At 39.5% G+C, this 19,416-nt stretch overlaps 1 protein-coding gene across 3 annotated transcripts in view; it reads left to right on the forward strand.

Moving 5' to 3' along the window:
• Nucleotides 1–19,416, forward strand: part of LOC124158639 (carboxypeptidase M-like) — a 123,964-nt gene that overhangs the window by 13,461 nt on the left and 91,087 nt on the right. For 2 of the 3 annotated variants that reach the window (XM_046533830.1, XM_046533831.1), the window contains exon 1: nt 6,769–7,003. The exons of the other annotated variant lie outside the window; for it this stretch is intronic. The gene's annotated coding sequence lies outside the window, so the exon portion shown is untranslated. Of the gene's footprint in view, nt 1–6,768; nt 7,004–19,416 lie in introns of those variants that run through there. 3 annotated transcript variants of the gene reach the window in all.

Here is a 19,416-nt window from a genome sequence, read left to right on the forward strand (position 1 = left end):
TAAGTTTTAATTTTATAAGTCGTGTATTTTGATTATTAGTAATGGTACCTCCTAAATTTATAGCACTTCTCATACAATGGATTCGAAACCCTAGGGTGGGCTCGCAGGGTAACTCTCCTGGGCCGAAGTCTGAAGCAATAAGCTTGTCACCTCTGCACCACAGAAGGGGGAGGACAGGAAGGAAAAAGGAAGGAGGCGCCGCCGCGATAGGGGCCCGTCGACGCCTCCTGGGACGGGATAGGGAAGGAAGGGATGGGACGAGGAATCCCGCACCGTCACAAAGGCGGGCGGGTCCTACCACCACCAGCGAAACCAGGAAAACCATTGTTGTGCCAGCGATTTTAGAGGATTATTCTATGAGGAAGAATAATCCAACGATCAAATCGATAGAAAACTTCTCACACAGCAGGTGTGTAATATTTTAACGTGTAACGGAGACTTGGAAGTGGGCGTAACATTTGTGAATTTAGTTGTTTTTGGGAAATCACTGCCCAACAGTCACAACGTTTCGCATCTAATACTTACTTAATGGCAATTTTGCTGTGGAAAATTTTCAGCTTCCATTTATGTTTTATGAGCGTGGTGCGGGGAGCATTTTATTGTAGCGGGTGGGACGCTTGGATGCTGATGGAAGGGTGCCGCATTGAAATCTCGGGCTAACCCTTTGAAGACCCCTGATCAAAAAGTCTTAGTAGTGTGAGGTGTTTCCCAGGGAAAGGAACTGACCCAAATACTCTTAATTTGTGGCAGTTGTACACCCGGGGCTTAGTCTGAGTTGAGCTCTTCTCTCTCTTACCCTTACCAATCTTTGTGTTGAATTATTCAAAGAAACGATAGTTGATGAGATATTGTCCTGTAACTTCTTTCATCGCGGAAAAAATTCTGGTTTCCATTACTATTATTGTTAAGTATTTTACTTATCAAGATAGGTTTCCATGGAGTACTTAAGAAGCATTCTGGGAGCCCCTCCTCCCTTCGTGTACTTCTCTCTTCAATTCATAGTAAGGCCAACCACCTTTCATTCTACCTAAAAAATCCTATTCTCTTCCTTCTTCTCCCTCGTGTATCTAACATTCGACCCTGGGGCAGTATTTTCAACATCTCATCCTCGCTAAGTTTTCACTCTTGGTTGCCATTAATTTCTCAAAAGTTTGATGCTCATTTCCTTCATTTTGAGCTCGTGCATCATCTCTTCCTCTCATAAACATCGTCGCAATAGGTGAATATAAGAATTAGAGCTCCTCGGCCTTGAATATTGAATATATTACTTCAACCTTGTGTTGTTGTGAAGATACTACTTCGCGTTGAAAAGGAGGCCGAAATAGCGCTATTCGCACCTATATCTTGTCTTAATATACATCTTGACCGGCTCTTCTTGAGCTTATTCTCCTAGTATTATTAGCTTGTGTGTCTCTGTGTGTACGTACGTGTGGGATTGAGTGATTGTCAAGGCTTGCCGGTTGAGAGGCTGTGCTTGGTCCTTTCGGTATTTAGTCCAACCCCGCAAATCAGCACAGTATTACTCAGGCCCAGTGAGGTAGCCAGGACTTTGGTTCGGGGGGCGGGGTCCAATATCAGGGGAAGCAATTTTTGAAAAACAGGATACTAAGTAGAGGATTTTAAACTAATTTTAACAATTTCATAATCCAAAAAAACTTCATTTTTCAAAGAAATCTTATTTAAATTCATGGTAAAAATTCAGAATTTTGTTATCTCTTACGAATCAGTGTAATTATATTTTTATGTTTCGAGGGGGGTCCGGACCCCCCCGGACATTCCCCCTTGCTATGCCACTGCCGGGGTCGGTGTAAAACGGACAAGTAGAATACGTTATGGCTGTTGGAGCACTTCATATTACAATTCAAATCGTTGTAATAATAATAATATGCCTTTATTCGGGCAAAGTTGAGACTAAGAAGTCCCCCCTTTCCACCTAATTGTCGGGATATTGATGCGCAAGCCCCTACCTTTTTTCCCCAGTGCGGAATAACTCAATCAATTACATTGCCTTCGCCCCGTCTCCTTTGATGGTAACGCGTGCTTGTCCTCGTGCGTGCCTCCCCTCCAAGTGCAATCACAATAAACGTATGCAAACACGCACTCACCCGCTGTTTGCAGATTTCTCGACTCGACGGCCGCACCGGCACACACTGTCCCGTCATGCGTTTTCGTCCCTAAGGCTCTCCCTTTTCGAGTCACGCATATTGGCCGCGCAGTTTACCTCATTTTGACGACGGCTCACCTTTCATCGTGATTTGCACCATTTGGGGCACTCAGCGCGGATTTACGGGTGAGTCCAGGTCAAGGCGAATGGTTTTTTTCCCTGCGTACTTTTCATACTTAATATTCACTTGACGACTTGACCGGCCACATCTTGAGGGAGTATGGCCTGATGAAAACAATGGTTGAGGGACAAGTGGAAGGGAAAAACGGCAAAGGTAGGCTTCAGATGAAATATATGGAGTAGGTGATGAAGGATGCAAAATTGAAAAATTATGCTTTTATTAGAAGAAGATTAGCTGATCGGAGAATTGGGTGGAGAGATTGGTTAAACCAGTCATCGGAAAACTGACTCATAGCTATTATGAACCAGCTGATGACTTATGCTTTCTGCAAGGGTGGTGTAAGGAGGTTGAGGACCCTCGACTGAGGCTCATGATGGGGCCCTCAAGGATCTCACCTGGAAAAGTTTTACTAAACCGCATGCCCAGAAATGGATTTTGACGATATTCTGGCACCTAAAAACTAAATAAAAGATAATAAAAATCGCAATATCGTAAAAAAATACAATGAGAGGTGATAATTTCACAGATTACAAATTTTAATAATGTATTGTGAATCTATTATCTATTTAGTGAATTTTTTCCTAGAAACTGCTCTGAAATCTAAAAAAAACTCTAAAATAACCTTTTAAAAAAACGCTTTCAGGTTCTCTTTTATCATCTGAGATCTTTATTTTTTTAAATCTTTTTGCACTGAATATGTTGCATAAAAAGCAATTAATAAAAGCTTAGAATTTTGTAATGGCAAAAATACTTTGGTTCAAATAATCTGAGTCTTTTTTTATTGCACTCTCTCATACGTTTCACGAAATACGCGAGCGTCGTGGGTGCCTCATAAGGTCGGGGCCCTCGGCGATTCCTGACCAGCCGACCTGTCCAGACCACCCCTGGCTATGTTTGAAGGTCTGCGCCGAAAACTAGTCTTCGCCGCGCCCCAGACACCATGTCGAGTCTGCTGAAAATTAGGTCGTGCATCTTACAGAATGTTCTCAGCCAAGGGGTGATTCCGCGATATTTAGTGCTAGTTTTTCACTTCTTCATTCTTGGAATCCAATTTCTATCGTTGGTGGCCCATTCGCCGCGTAGATACCATCGGCGTGGCCGCCGGCGCGCGCTGTACGCGGCAAAAATACCTACAAAAATATATAGCGGCGGTGTATAATTTTTACTATCAGCTCTCGCGTCTAGTTTATCCTTCCCCCGAGATTTTGCTAAGATTTTATTTGGAGTCGTATAAAATCACCTGCAGTCCATGATACAAATAAAAAAAGTTAAAAAATAAAATAATTTTTATTTATTAAAATCATTATTGAAGTAAGCGAAAGTCTAAGAGCTATTACATGGTTAAGTTTTAACATTATATAAATGAATCTATACTTTTTCCCATATCGCCGCTATTCCTCTCTCCTTCCGTTTGGCCAATTATAAGAGTAAGCCGCGAGGCTGACGAAGGAAGATCTGATCATCTCCCGGTGCATGTGTTGAATATGTTCTTCTAAGGTTTTCCATTGGTTTAGATCATCCTTTAGTGCGGAAGTTTTGTATACCAAGCTCTCGGAAAAAGCAGATCAAGTCTGTATTCACAAACCGTCGTCACGCATAGAGTCTCTAAAGCGGTGGGAGATAAGTGGAGTATTATTATAGCTAAAAATGAAGGACATAACTCGTTGTTGCCATGACCATTATGCATGATTCACCCCATATTTTTAGCGTATAAGATTAGGAATGGCGGAAATTAGACCGCCATTATTTCCATGTGAAGTAGAACCAAAGGCATAAAGGTAAAGGTTATTTCCTTCCATTATTTGCGATCGTGGCGTTTTCATCTCGCAACACGGACGTGAAATCCCTGGCACCTAGTATGTAATGAATGTAACAGTGGATGGTAATTTATGAATCTGAGATCAGTAGACTACGACATATGTAACGTATAACTTAGCATTTTAGTCCTTTTTGAGGAAGTAAGTTTTTTTTCCATGTTTTATTGTAAATCGCCCTTTGGGACCTGGTGTTCCATGCGCTAAAGATTAGGTTCGGTATAATGGTTACATTTTTTTCGCTTTTTTTAAGAATTCTCGCTCGTGATAAAGGGATAAGGCTTATTGAGTGAATAGTGGAATAAATGAAAATTCTAAATACTTCATCCATTATCATTTACCCCTCGTTTTTTCTGAACTTGTTTTAGGTTAAAATATGTCTCCTTTTTCTTTTTAATCGACTACTTGCATATTTATTTGACTCGGGGTGATAATAGCCATACATAAGTAATGCGACTTTGATTTGTTTGTGAGCGAGTTTTAAATGCAATACCATTGGGATTGTGGAGTGCTGAAAGATTATGCATTTAATATTCCTCTTTCAAGTTATATTATTACGTATATTCTGAGATGAAGATCAGAATTGAGTGTCCCACTGCAATGACTTAGCAATGCTGGAAATGACGCTAAACCATAATATTCGCTCAATTGTGTGATTTAGACTTCCTTCTATTAAGGAATCAGACTGTAAAACAGAGATTTAAGTGTTATTATTTCCTCGTATTGTCAGAGCTAAACACGTAATTTAGAATGAAAACATTAAAGGCGTCACTCGCTTGCAAGACTCATGGCATGTTTATGTTTTTCGATTGTTCTAACCTTGCATGGATTTGCTATAGGAATTACTAAATGTTGGCAAGTTTTATCTTTGCATTAATGTGCACGTACTTTTTGTTACTGAAAGCAATATTTTTACGACCGTGTTGTGTACGTGTGGGGATTAGTCACCTCCTGGAAATCACTTTAGAGGTGGTTCAAAGAGTCAGGCTCGGAATTGCGGCGGGGAAGGGAGTTCGCACTTGCCCCGGGCGGAAGATTGGAGGGGGTGGCAAAATTTGAAAAGTGAATTTAAAATTTTTTTCATATCTGCAATTGAGTTGCGTACAATACGAACGAATTATTTATATTGGTCGTGTGTAAGTGTATTGCAGTTTATTAATATGAGTGTTTTTCAATGTAAAAGTAATGTAGGTCTTAATATAATAAATGTGTTAACACAAGTATTATTAAAATGTGTTTTTTCATAAATAAAAATCCTTGATGGCATACATACGGTGTGTAATTTCAACTACCGCATCTTTAAAAATAATTGCTTACGAAGGTAATATATGTACAGGGGCGAATCCAGGATTTCTTTCTGTGGGGGGTCACAAGGAAGGCCGTATCCAAGATTTGTTCTGGGGGGTGGGGGGCACAAGTATACCTCGTAATACAAAACGAACGCAATGATAATGGGATCGTATTAAAAATCTTGCATATTTTTTAGGGTCTGGGGGTGGAGGAGCACGTGCCAACGTGCCCCCCCTCTAAATCCACCTATAGTAATATATATTAGTGGGGGGGAAGGGGAGGGAGTGGGGCGGAAAACTGATCGTTGCCTCTTGACAAAATTCAATTTAATTCATGTATTATAGTAGGCCTTTGTAGCCCATTAGATATTTTACAACAACACAGAAATTCAATAAAATCAATCGACAGAGGTACAAAAAAATACGACAAAAAGTCTCAGTAAGTGCAAATACAAAAAAACAAAACCAAATATAAGCGAATAAAAACATATTAATACACTTGCATCCCGATTACGGATAACCGGGAATTCGTCCGCTCAAAATGTACGCACATATGAAATACATTGGAAATAATACCACCTCTCATTCAAAGAATATGTTCAAGTCTAACAGAAATACGCAACACTAATAGAAGATTATATCAAGAATAGAAAATATACTCTCCCCCTCACCACATCAGTAATCCATCGCATCAGAATTTTTAGTCGAACTGGGAATTGCCATGAACCATCATGAAGCAACTTGTACACTTTAATCTTAAATACTCGTATTGTTGGCAAGTTTCTAATATCATTTGGCAGTGCATTCCAAATTCTGATAGCTGTTACAATAAAAGAGTTATTCATATGAGAAGTTCTATGTCGGAATGTCAACATTGTGATTCCCGGTGGGTATTAAATGAATATTTCTTTTCCAAATAAATCTTTTGACCAGAGATTATTAGTCCCGGCCCTGCGAAGGGTACTCTGTAGATGTATATGCCACGCGAAACTGTGACACCGTCTGAAAGCATCGGTGTTCGCTTTCGTGACGACACCCCAGTGGAGCAAATACCGAGGGTTCTTCGGAGGGGAAGGGGACATCGGCGGCGCTCCTCTTCCACGTCGCCGGACACCTCCACTCGGTGGATGGCGCGACCTTCGACGTCCACGCCACACCAACAGCGCGCGGCCGTATTTTACGATGAGGAGGGGCACTTCCTTGGCTGGACGTCGCCGTTCGCGGAGATAGGGGGGTGGGGTTAAAAGTGGGGAGGAATGAAAGAGGGGAGGGGTGAGAGAGGGCGCCCCCTACCGAAACCTCATTTCTACCCCCTCTCTCCCCATCCTCCTCGCTTAAAACCACCCCTCCCACTCGTCCATTCCTCATTGGCTCCTCAAGAGTACCGCTGCTCTTCAGTCTGTTGCGAGCTCGCAGGGCGTGTGGTCGTCCTCAAGTCTGCCATTCTTCTGTCCCCGCGAGACGAGTTCGTTCTCTATCTTTCTGTGGTGTGGATCGTCCGTCAACCCTCTTTGAGTGAGTTGCCGCCACCCCATACCCCGGCCGCTTTGATCACTCCCGCCAGGAGAGGCTCCATCGTCTCGTCCGCGAGTTTCGAGAATCGATCTGAATCGAGGTGAGTGGGTCGAAAGGGCGCGGGTCGCATTCGACGGCGCCCTTGTTGAGTCGTTTTTCCGGAAGCGGTGAATGCACACGCGTGCTCGCATGGCAATGTTCTTCTTCTTCCTCAACTCCCACCCCATTCCCCTCGCATGTGTACTGGCTGTACAAGGCGGCGCCATTCGACACGGCCCCGTTTCACGTTCCGTTGCTTCGCAGATGTCGATTTGTGTGCGGACTGTGATATTCGCGAAGGCGGCCAGGAATTAACGGATATTTTATTTTCGCACCCCATTATTAGCGAGAGCGCTATCGTCATCTCTGTTTAGCTCTCGGTGAAGGCCTCGAAAGAGCCGTTTTAAGAGAATGTCTCACCACCTTCAGACCTGTCTTTATTTTCTTGATATATCAGGTTCTTGTTTACAACTTTCAAAAGGGTTAATTTCTCCCGCGAGATCGTTCGTAATTATATCATTTTTCATCAGGTATTGCTTGTTCAAAACTTTAGGCTCTCATTTCGGAATTTTCATGTAATATGAAGTAAACTATTGAAAAAAATTTCGTTGTCTCAAGTACAAACAATTTAAATTTGACAAGTAAAAAAACTGAGGAAAAATTTTATGTGAAGGAAATTTTTAAACGCGGTATTCTCGATATGCTCAAAAATTTCACGATAACGTAACTATTGAAATAGTAATACGACACAACAAAGTGTTGTGGAGCGTGAGTTATGCGTCCCGCTATCATCTACAACTTTTTAGAATAACAGAGTATAGCCTTCCTTATATCTGTTTTTCAAGCACGGGAATTTCACGTACGGCACAATACTGAGGTGCAATTTTGTATATTTGAGGCACAGGAAAATTGTTCCGTGGGCCCACTCTATATCCTGATAATTCTAGATGGCATCGTGCATATTTTGAACTAATAACACGTCCATTAACCAAGACGGAATAGATCCGATTGAGTGAAATGATATATCTCACTTTGAAATTGGCACTGCAAATGTGCTCACGAGACTCAAACGTTACTTTCCTAGCGAATAGAATGAGGAAGTGTTCATGGGGTAACATTTGTGTGGGAACTAGGATGCCGATAGAATATGACTGGTTTTGCCACCGCTGTAAATGAAGTTTGAGCTTGATAGGATATTGACAAAAATGGTAAAGCAAGCCACCCAAACATCGGTTTCCGAAATGCACACCCGGCCGTTATTCTGTGAAGGCTTTCGTTCTCTACTGTAATATCAATGCAAGCGGACAAGGTGGCGTTTCATATGGGAGGACAGCCAATGACTTTGCCTCTTGGCGCTCATTAAGTGGAACGCCTTGTCTTTCTCCAATGGACCGCTGCGAGTCCTTCGCTGACCCTGCTAACAGACCCCACGTGCTCGCCTCGACCTTCGCGAACTGCAACTCTCACCATAGGTTGAATTTCTCTCCCAATCGTGGGATGCGCGGGCGCTTCCGTGCTTGGTTGGGAATGTTAGCCAAAAAAAAAAACTGATTAACATCAATGTTGATCTTGTTAATAAGTACTATTTAAAGGTAAAGGTAACTTTTCTTAAATAGTAAATTTTAAGAAAAAGTAAGTTTAAGCGACAAAGTAACTTTCACGTTTTTTTTTCAGTTACTTTAAAAAATTTGTCATATCGATGGCTAAGTTCTAACAACACGTATCTCAAAAATAGCAAATTTACAGTAGAGCAAAAGAAACGATTTATATTTTTAATTGTACACTGAAATTAAAAACCAAAAATTCATAAAACTGAAAAAGAAGCATACATTTGCAAACAATGAGTTGTTTTTTAGTCGAATTTTAATTTTTTAAATGTCGTTACTCTTTGTTTAAGATACCTGTCTCAAAGCGGCCAAATGTTGAGATACGTGTTGTTAGAACTTTGCCATCGATATGCCTTCCCACTCTGATATGTTTTACACGATATCGCCATGGAGACATTCATGGCACCGCGGATGTAGTCTTTGAGTGGTCTATGGGTGCCTTCCGAAACTTGGACGATCAATCGTCTCCACCCCGCCTTTGTTAGCCAATTCTTTCTTTGCCAATTCATTCCATTTGTAAGGCTCTTTTTTGTAAGCCTAACGCGGATTTTTAACACATCGGGAATGTTACCGTGACATTGACGCGGAAACATACTTTACGTTCCATAATCAAACGAAATTTATCGCTGAAGTTCTTAAACGTTTTCCATGTTTTCTTCTCATTTACATACAATGTATTGTAATCGCATTATTGACTTACTGGCACCTTCCTTTTCACTTGATTACACGGCAGTTCTTAATTTACCCGTATCCTTATCGACTTGAGATTTAGGCATTTTAATGCGAATTTTACCCCCGTTAAAATTTTCCACGAAAATTTTGTGTCCCGTGGCATGACCGACCTACCGTGTTTTTTTTTTCGTTTTCTGACTACATGATTATGAACCTATTGTGAACTTAAATCGAAAATTGACTTCTGCACGTGGTGGAATCGATGAAAAATGTCGACAGGTTTCGGCTGTTACACCATTATCAAGTGAAGAAAATATAAAATATATGTATTATGTTCTGAACTTGATAATGGTGTAATAGCCGAAACTGGTCGATTTTTTTACATATTGTGGAAGTAACAAAGTACCTGTTATTGATAATATTGTGAACTTGTGAAGAAAGCATTGTTTTTATTCTGTTCCTGAATACTAATGCTGTGGGGTCGAAATTTAGATTATAACTCTCTGCGTTTAATGTTGAGGGCGCACGATATTTCCAGTTTCAGTATTGCACAGAATTTATTTTGGCTCAACTCCCCTTAAGTCACTGATTATAATACTAAGCGGTGAAGCATTCTTTGCGTAAACGGTTTCTTCGCCCTTTGTAGGGAATATTCCGGAAAGTTGTTCCAACGCTCGTGCCTGGATGCGTGCGATATATACGAGGTTTTGTGGTGAATGGCATGTATCAAGGTCTCCATGATTTACCTGCCTGGTAAGGTTGAGAAACTTCACAGCGTTTCAGTGGCTGATTCCGCCATCGTCCTCGTATTGAGGTAAAACAATTAACTTTGGAGACAATGGTGATTTTCTCGGTGTACGTGGTGTTTACCCTAATGGTCCTTCATATTGGCAACAGTGATCGCTTGTACTTTGATTCCTCATGTAGTAACTTCTCATAAATTTCTCATGTTTATTAGTTAAAATGGCGCATAAATCCTACTAATTCGCGGATTATTTCTAAAGAATTTATTACTTAAGAGTGTAAGTACCGTATAACATTTATGAGTATATTGTTTATTTCAAACTAGTAGTGATTAACAAATAAAGACAAAATACGAATGGTTGAACGGGAATGATGAGTCCTCTAAGCTTAATTATCACTTGGGACTGCCTTTTGGCAGAAGTACACTGAGACCGACTTTGTTCGAAATATAATCATAAAACATCATGGAAAGCCGATATAATCTGTCAGAGAAATTATTTTTCAAAATAATATTCCTCTAAGATAAAAATTATAATAATAGAGTCATTTAATATGATTTTTATATTTTTTTGAATAAAATTGACTAACTCTTGATTAACTTTGTGGTATTCCATTAAAAGTTTTCCTGGATACCACACAATTAAATCATAATTTGCGCCTGAAGATGATGATAATTCATTGAAACCTGGGTCGCGCTCTGTAAAGAAGTGGTATAAGTAATTGTTTGATATCCAGGAAAACGTTCTTTTAGAATAATCTTGAAATCTTGGATGTGCAAGCCTCAGTTACGTGGACTCCGAATGTTATTTGCCTTCTCTAGTACTGATTAATTTACACCTTTTTTCCGGGATATTTTGTTTTTTATTCCGTTTTATCCCACGTATTATTTGCCCCACAATCATCCGTATTCGAATTTCCTTCAAATACTTATGTTATTTTCAATCCTTAGAAATGTATTAAGCCTCAATTTAGAGATTGTGCTCGTGATAATTATCCTCGTTGTTTTAAAAATATTCTCGAGCACACTTTCACGTTTTGGTAAAATCAATATTTTTTAAACTATTGCCTCTATCACCAAATTGTACTTCTCTATTCTTTTCAATTTTTGGAAATACTGGTAAATTCCTCTTAGTACTTCTCTCTCGTCTTAGGTACTTGTTGTGCTCGGAAGTGGGCTGCAACTGCTGGATAGTATATGCTTTTTCCGCGCAATACACGTATAAAAATCACGCACATAAATAACACGTAAATTAATTTTTCGATGCCATAATTTTGTCTCGCGGTGAGTAACCACTGTATTTGTAGATTACCAGTCGTGTGTCAAGTGCGGTAATTTATCTTTTCCCAAGCTGAATGTAGGATATGCTCCAAGAACCGTACATTTGACGGTGTGGTATCAATATTTTTAGCTAATTACGAATTGATATCAACTGTTAATTATATTTATATGAATATCTGGGATAAATTCATTGACGTCCTTAACGCAAGAAAACCGAGCAGCGAAACGGTCGGAATAGAGCATTGTTTACGTTTGAAGGTGCGCGGCTTGGTTCGTCGGGATCTGGAGCTGGCCGCGACTGCAGTTGTTTTTCGGCCGAATGTTTGTCGTCGTCAGTCAGTCGTATGCGACGAATATAGGTGAAATGTCTAGATATCAGTTTTTTTTCAGTAATTTTAATTCATAATCACCCTAGCATCTTAATCAATCATGTAGCCTACGGAGTAAGGTCAACGTGTTCCGGCGCAACTTTGGAGTACGTGAACAATAAAGTAAAACGACTCTTAATTCCAGACGGAAAAATTACCATCAGCGAGTAAATATCACTATACATTATTTTTCTGTGTGTACAGTGTCACCTGTTTATTTATATATGATATTATATAGATGATTGTCTAAGGAGAATAATATTTTATGACGTTACCAGCTTGAGACAAGCGGACACACAGCTTGATAAATATAAATGATGCAGTATATTCCATGCGCGGAACAAGCAATAAATTTTCACCTTATGAAAACAAAAATGTTTACTGATTATGAGTGTTTTCAGAAACCAGTTTACAAATGTGTTCATATCGTCTCACTCTTGATACTGAAACCTGTTTGGTGAAATAAGAAATTAATGACCTTGAGGTATGGGATCCGTAAGTTTTTTCTTTTGAGCAAACGTGTGAATCAATTTTTCCTTTTGTGAGTATTCTTCCCAAATGTAGCCTTATATTTTCGTGTAAACATTATTTACTTTTTTTATTTTCTGCAGTAGTAGTGTGGAAACTTGTCACGGTATGGGGAGGTGAGGTTTGTGTATCCTTGTGAACTATCGACGCGAAGTGTTTTATGTTTAATGTGGTTTTGCGAATAATTTCCCTCCAATTCGGAGTAAAGCCTTTGTAGTTCGAGTTCTAAGGAGACGAGGGGGGTGAGTAAGTGGGCTTGCGACATCAATCCGAAAGTGCGTTATGCCGATAACAACGACAGCAATTTAGTGACGATAATAATTCACGTAAATCAAAGCTATTATCGGGCGGAAGGCTTATCCATTTAACTATGACTGAGGAGGAGTTGGAGCACTGTCATTTCCGTTATGCCTGTTTTTTTATCTTTGCAATCGCGATTGGATTTTTAGCTTAACTTAAGTTAGACACTCCTTTGGGAAGTTTTCGATTCGATGGTATAAATACATATTTTTAACGATAAAAATTGGTAAAATAATATAAAATCCTTTTATTTCCTTTTTATGGCTGAACATATTGAATTTCAACGGAAATAGGAACGAAAAGGCTCATAAAATTCGATTTAATAGTCCCTATTAAAAAAAATCACATCCAAAAAGATGAAGTAAACAATTTGTTTGTCAAAATTAATAAATTCTGAAATAATTAATGATATTAATAGTCTTATTGATGCTTCAGTTTGAACTATAAAATAATTCTTTGACGCTTCTCTTCCATATAGAGTTTAGTAGATTTTCTTTAATGGAATAAAAGATATTAGATTTATTTCTAGTCTAATTCATTTTATGGTTTGTGATTTGAGAAAATGAAATGTTTATACGAGTCTTACTCATTGAATATTAATTGAATCAAGCACTACTTCGTTATATTTCTACTCCAAAATTATTTTCATTTTGGGCGCATCACCATAGTTGATAGTTAAATTACTATTGTCTATTAATTTATTTGAAAAAATATGAATTAATTTATGCGCTGATGGTCCTTTGTCCTTACAACCTGCCGGAATGTTTTTAACCTTCGAGAAATGAATACATTTTTTTCTCTGCGTTGAATACTTGCTCGTGAGAGCGTTACTGAATGAGTGTGCTCATTGTCGGGAAAGCAAGGTTGAATTACTACTATTGCAAGTAATTGTATATTTTCGAATTTGTGGCTTGTCTCTTTTGTGAGTTATGGCAGATTAATGGTGGGAGAGCGGTCGACCTTACATAATTCTTGAAAACAAAATATAAAAATATTGTAATCATTGACGTGTACAGCTTTGATACAGAGAAAAACATGGAATCCCATCATCAAACGAATGAGTTAGCTAAGAGGAAGAAGGACACCACAACGGACCAATCAGAGAAGACTTGACCGCCCCAGCTGTGTATATAAACCCGGTACTAACCAGGTCCATCATTTGTCCTGATGACGATGGCAGAGAAGGCTATCGAAACGTTGGCAGCAATGTCCATCCTCACCCGGTTGATATCCCAGAAGAGTTCATCAGCAAGGTTCGCCGGGAAAGCACCAAATCCTTTATCAAATGTACAATATTTATCCTTGACGTTAGTCTTTCGTTGTCCGCGGAGCGTGTTAGCATGAAGGTTAGAGGTCTTATGTTAGTTTCTTCTTCTTCTAAGTAATCAACCCTTGGGTTGGTTTGCAGCAGTCATCCATCTCTGTCTGTCCTCCGCCAGCCTCTTCAGCTCCAGGTAGCTGTTGCAGCCCATGTCCTTCATTACTTGGGTGATATAGCTCAACCTCGGCCTTCCTCTGCCGCTCTTCCCCTCCACAGTGCCCTCTAAAACTGTTTTTACCAATCCATTATTTTGTCTCAGTAAATGTTAGCTTAGGACCACGAAATGTGAGGTGTAATTGGGAATGGAATCGTGCCCCCTATCCTGAATTTGTGAAATTCATACTTTGAGGTACGGTCTGGGGTGAGCTCTACCCTCACCTATCCAAACTAACTTTCGAGTTGAATCACTGCGAGTGAGTAATGAAATGATTGAGTGAGGATCGTGTCTGTTATTATTTCGACAGAGTGCTTGCGGAGCCACCGTTTTCTTGAGAGTCTTTGCATATGCCGAGGCGCTGCGAAATATTGTTAACCGTTTCTCTCCGCAAAAAAATCTCCACCCTGTTTGCGGCAAACTAATCAAAGTCCCTCCAATGCGACTTCTTGCTGTCTGTTTTTCCACGTGTGAATGTCTCGGCATATTTGAGCATCTATTTTTATTATACGAGTCTTCATGAAATCGATAACTCACCAAATGATAAGTTTATTATAAGTATTTCATAATAATAATATATTATAAATTTTTGCTATGGATAACATCCGTGAAGGTGACGCGCTCGAAAACGCTCACGTTTATGGAAATGTTATTGAATTTTGGCGTCCACGTGTCCGTTGCGATATCACTTTCTCCGTATGGATATCCACACCATGCATCCTCTCAGCAAAGCCTCGCCCATTTCAGACCAATTTTTCTGCTAAGTCTCTCCCCGATGTCAACACGGGAAACGTGGATCACCATTCCTGCCTTTTATTTTAAATGCGTCGTATTTTGTCCTGGCGATGTTTTTGTACTGCCTCCATCGAGTACGCGGAAGTAATTAAGTGTTTGTTTTCCTCAGAGAGTGTCTATCTTTCTGCACGGTCATTATATAGGAATCAGAAGTGAATGGAACGCTGGAATAAAACCGATTGGAAGAAAATAACAAACTCTCAATGAGTAATCCGGCGAGGAAAGATATAATCCGCGAAATAAATACGATTGAAAAGAAATTGAGCGATTTGTCAGAAACTGCTACGAGCGAATAGAGCACGCATCTTAGGTTTTAAACGAGTGAGGTTGGAAGCAGCCAGAAACTGGGAAGTTTAGTTCTAGGCTAAAAGATAAATTTTAAATCGCACGGAAGACATCATATCAAAAGCATTATGTTTTCAGGTCCGTCAGAAAGGATAAATAAGACAAATATTTTTCTTAAAGGATAAATGTAGGAATTAGCTTTTCCCAGAAAAATAAATGGGTGAAATAAATGTTTGGTTGAACTCGGACTCTCCTATCTTTCATACTTATTTTCTTTGTTTTGTTTTCTCGCACTGGTCAGGTTGCTATCCTTACATCTCCGTCACATTCTTTATGGAGTATGCATGTGTGTAGATATCATGATTGACACGGAATCACCCTGTATTCGGGGCTATATTTGGCATCCGTAAGCCATTAGGTTCCAACTATGCCGCGGGACTTCGGGTTGGAGGATTTAAAAATACTGCCCTACGTCAGCGGGGGACTGAGGGATGACCCCTGAAACTTTTGAGACAGAATAATCTCAGGTATATGAAGGGGAGCCGACTCACTGCAAAATCCTAAATGTGTTTATCTAGAGCATCACCTACTATCGACGTGAGAGCTGTGAGTCATAGACTTTTCCGTGCGATGTGAAGACGCGTCGCTACGGTTCTTCTGTCTTCTGCTCCGCCTTTTTTGTGTCTCATGAACGGAGATGAGAAATAAGTGGAAGAAAGTAGCTACGGCAATGGTTAATTTTTACTTGTATTCCTTACATTTTCAAAATTGATTCCATTACTAGTTCAAATCGACTCCGTCTGTTGTCTGCCTCTACTTGTGTGAACATTTTTGTTTCCAATGTTAATCTAAACTCCATATCCTACGTTACTGGCGAAATGTATAATAAGAAAGGGTAAATTATCCACAATATCTTGCTAGTACCTCAAGGAATTTTATACAACTTGTATTAATTTCCTAATTTCTACTCACCGCGTTTTCAAATAGAGGCTGAAAAACTCCCTACAATGTGTAGATTCTCATGAATTTACAAGTTGAGATATAAAATTTTTTTTTATGAAAAGTATCTGTCTTCACTCGTAACTGTTACTATTTGCTTTTTAAAAATATTAATGTTTAATAGTTAATAATTAAATATTTTAACCGATTAATAACTTTAAGAAGTAGCTTTGGAAAATGCAGCTCCATTGCGATGGATCTTTAACCATCTACTCATATTTCGAAGCGGTTTTTTTATTAGAAGAAATGTTTGATATTCGATGGGAAGAGCCCCTTAAGTATGGGCTTATGTAGCATAAGCCCCCTGGACAACTGTCCTTTTAGATTTCCAGGGTGTGAACATTTTCAGTGATCAAACATGCCTTCTTCTGAAACACAGCTGTCATCTGGATAGCTTAATTGGTTGAGTCACTCAGCTCGCATACGATCGGGCTCAGTGGAATGTTTTCTCCTCCGTGGCATTTCTCACACCCTTAGTCATCTTTCCCTCGAATCGCAGCGGACCGTTAGGGATGCAGGACATGGTATTTCCCTGACGTATGGTGAAATTAGTTCCTTCTCGAGGTTTCCTTGCGACCCATTTAAAATCTCGAGCAAAACAGTTTCCACTGCCGAGGGTAGGTCCGTCCCAAGCGAGTGAAAGCATGCGGGGAAGCGTGCGCTACAGATGCCTGATGACGAAGTTAGCCTTTGAAAGGGCCCCGAAGAAGCTAGGACACATAAGTCATATTGTAGGAATGTCGTTTCGGATGAACAAGTGAAAGAGATGTGCTACTTCGAAATCGGCGGGCTTCACCCCGATTACGTGGCAAATGAGATCCGGTGCTGAAAGATTGTTCCTTTAACAGGGTTAAAATGAAAAGGAAAACGGCGAAAATGGACAAAGACCACAATAAGGAAACAGAGAGCGTTTCGCAGGTGTTACGCGAATTAGGTTAGGAGCCGCTAGACACTCGGAAGTTACGTTTAAGGCGTTAGATTGCTTGAGCTATGAATACATATAAATTTCTGAGTGGCACGGAGAACTGTATCGTAGAACCTCTCTGTATTTTCAGGTTCTGAAGACACGATATAATGAGATTGATACTTTTCCAAACGAACAGGTTAATGAATTCATTTTATCTTAAGACAATCATCATCATCAGCTGGTTTTCTGCCCTCCACTGGCAGATCCCAAAGACGAAAGTCGTCTCCACCACACTCTGTCCAAGGCCTCCCTTTCGTTTCCCTGTAGCTTCTTCCTAACCTATTCCCGTATGTAATCGTCAGCTTTCTTCTTCCTCTTCTCTTTTATCCTTCCTCTGTTCAGACAATATAGGACTTAAATAAATATTGAACCTAGTGTAAACTCAATTCTTACTCTCATCCCTCCCCCAGGCTGATATTGATTGGATTTTTCTTGACAATTTCAGGAAATTTGCCACCGCAATCTTCAATATTTTTACTTGGTACTTCCCATGTTTATTTTTTTTGTAAAAGCTGGAATATATAATTTCTCAAAAAGCTATAGAGGACGCATGACTGCTTGATATTTCAAAACTGAAAAATTTTCATCCGTGCTCTCTAATAGGTAACATTTTTATACTTGATGTGCAAATAAGAGTTGAAAGAAATCTTTTGTATGCACTCTGAAAATGTCAATGTGGTTGCGTAATTTTTTGGCAAGTAATGCGTCCCGGAAAATGGCAAAGTACGCACGGTCGAGCGGGAGTCATGCGTTCTCTTGTAAAATGCGTGAAAAAATGTTCCTGGAAACTCATTATCTCAACGAAAGTCTCCCACAACAAAAAATTCATAAATACGCCCATGCTTGGTCATCATTCGATTGAACTGCGGGGAACTGTTTGCAATTCATCACCGGGAATTTCCTTGAGAATTTAAACATCCTGTCGAGATTTCCATTCGTCCAGGAAAAGAACATTTAGTTGAAATAATCAGTCTTTTTTTTTAGAGACGAGAGAATTTTGGTCGATTTGAAATGCGTTGAATTTGGAAATAAAAGAGATCTACCAATTTAAGTAGGCGTTCGTGGAATACGAGTTAGGCTTGCCATTATTCTTGGTTCTACATAATAGTTTTTGCCTTCATCTCACTCCAAGCAGTTTTTCAGGTCGGAATATTTCTCAGCTATTTTAACCCTCTGTAAAGGCAGTTCTTTTTCATTGTCTTCCTTTCATACGAATAACATAGGAAATACTGGCTTTGCGTAGGGAACGAAAAATTCCTCGTTCGAATTTATTGGAGCCTTAATGTGATTTTCAACTTTATAAACGATTCCTTTAATCGAATTAATTCAAATGTATAATTTCACCTGACTCACTAGTTAAACATTCACCCTGTTTCACGAAATGAATGACACTCAGCGATGCCTGCGCTGCTTTTAGTGGATTTAATGATTTCATTACCTTTAACCAAGGGATCCTCACAGAGGACGCCCCAGTACGTCCGTGGGAACTTGTCTTATGGTGCCACTTGGGCGCGTTTCAATCTATTTTCGAAAATTAAAAGTGAATAAATGATTTGAAAAATTTATGGTCGTAATCTATTTATATTATAATTATATTATAATATTTATATAATATATAATTAATATTATATTTGTAACTGATTCGGGCTTCAATTGGTGGAAGTTAGACATATTTAAATAAATAAAAGATCGTAGCACTTTCCACAAGATTTTTTAATGCGTACAACGCGTTTCGGCTCACTGAACCATCATCTGGTACAAGACACTGAGTGTCAGGGGGCACAAGACATAAGAGTGCCTTGTACCAGATGATGGCTCTGTGAGCTGAAACGCGTTGTACGCATTAAAAAAATCTTGTGGAAAAGTGCTACGATCTTTTATTTATTTAAATATATTTATAACTATTCAATGCTATTCTTCGCGATCCCAAACACTGCGTTGCAAATATTGATAATAAATAGATAGATCTTCTCTCATCGCCGCATTGTGGACATCTTTTGAAACCGATTGACGCTTTGAAGCCCGTGTTATTTTCATGTTTGGGTTGCGAGAAACCAAGGGCTTTTGTTCTTTTTTCAAATAAAATCATTTCTTGATCCAAAAAAGTTCATTCAGGAGTCACTAAATGACAGCACTGTAGAGGCTAAATAGTTCGTACCCGAGAAAAACGCACGTAATATTTTTCCACGGAATCAAATACGACAGTCCGAGCTCTACTCGGGCTCGGGTCCCTGGCAGAAAATATACTTTCCGAGGCAGTGGCGTAACTAGGAATATGCCTTGGGTGGGGGGGATGGCCTGGGGTGGCGACTCCTCCCTCCTCAGGCAAAATCTGGTAAAATTTTTGAAAAATGATATGCCTTGAAATACATTTTACATCATTTTGGCACTAAAAATTGAACTTTAAGCAGATGCAGTTGTTACATGTCAAAACTATACAATCGTTTCAATTTTT

Source organism: Ischnura elegans, chromosome 5 (genome assembly GCF_921293095.1).
Source record: "Ischnura elegans chromosome 5, ioIscEleg1.1, whole genome shotgun sequence".
Classification (NCBI taxonomy): Eukaryota; Metazoa; Arthropoda; class Insecta; order Odonata; family Coenagrionidae; genus Ischnura; species Ischnura elegans.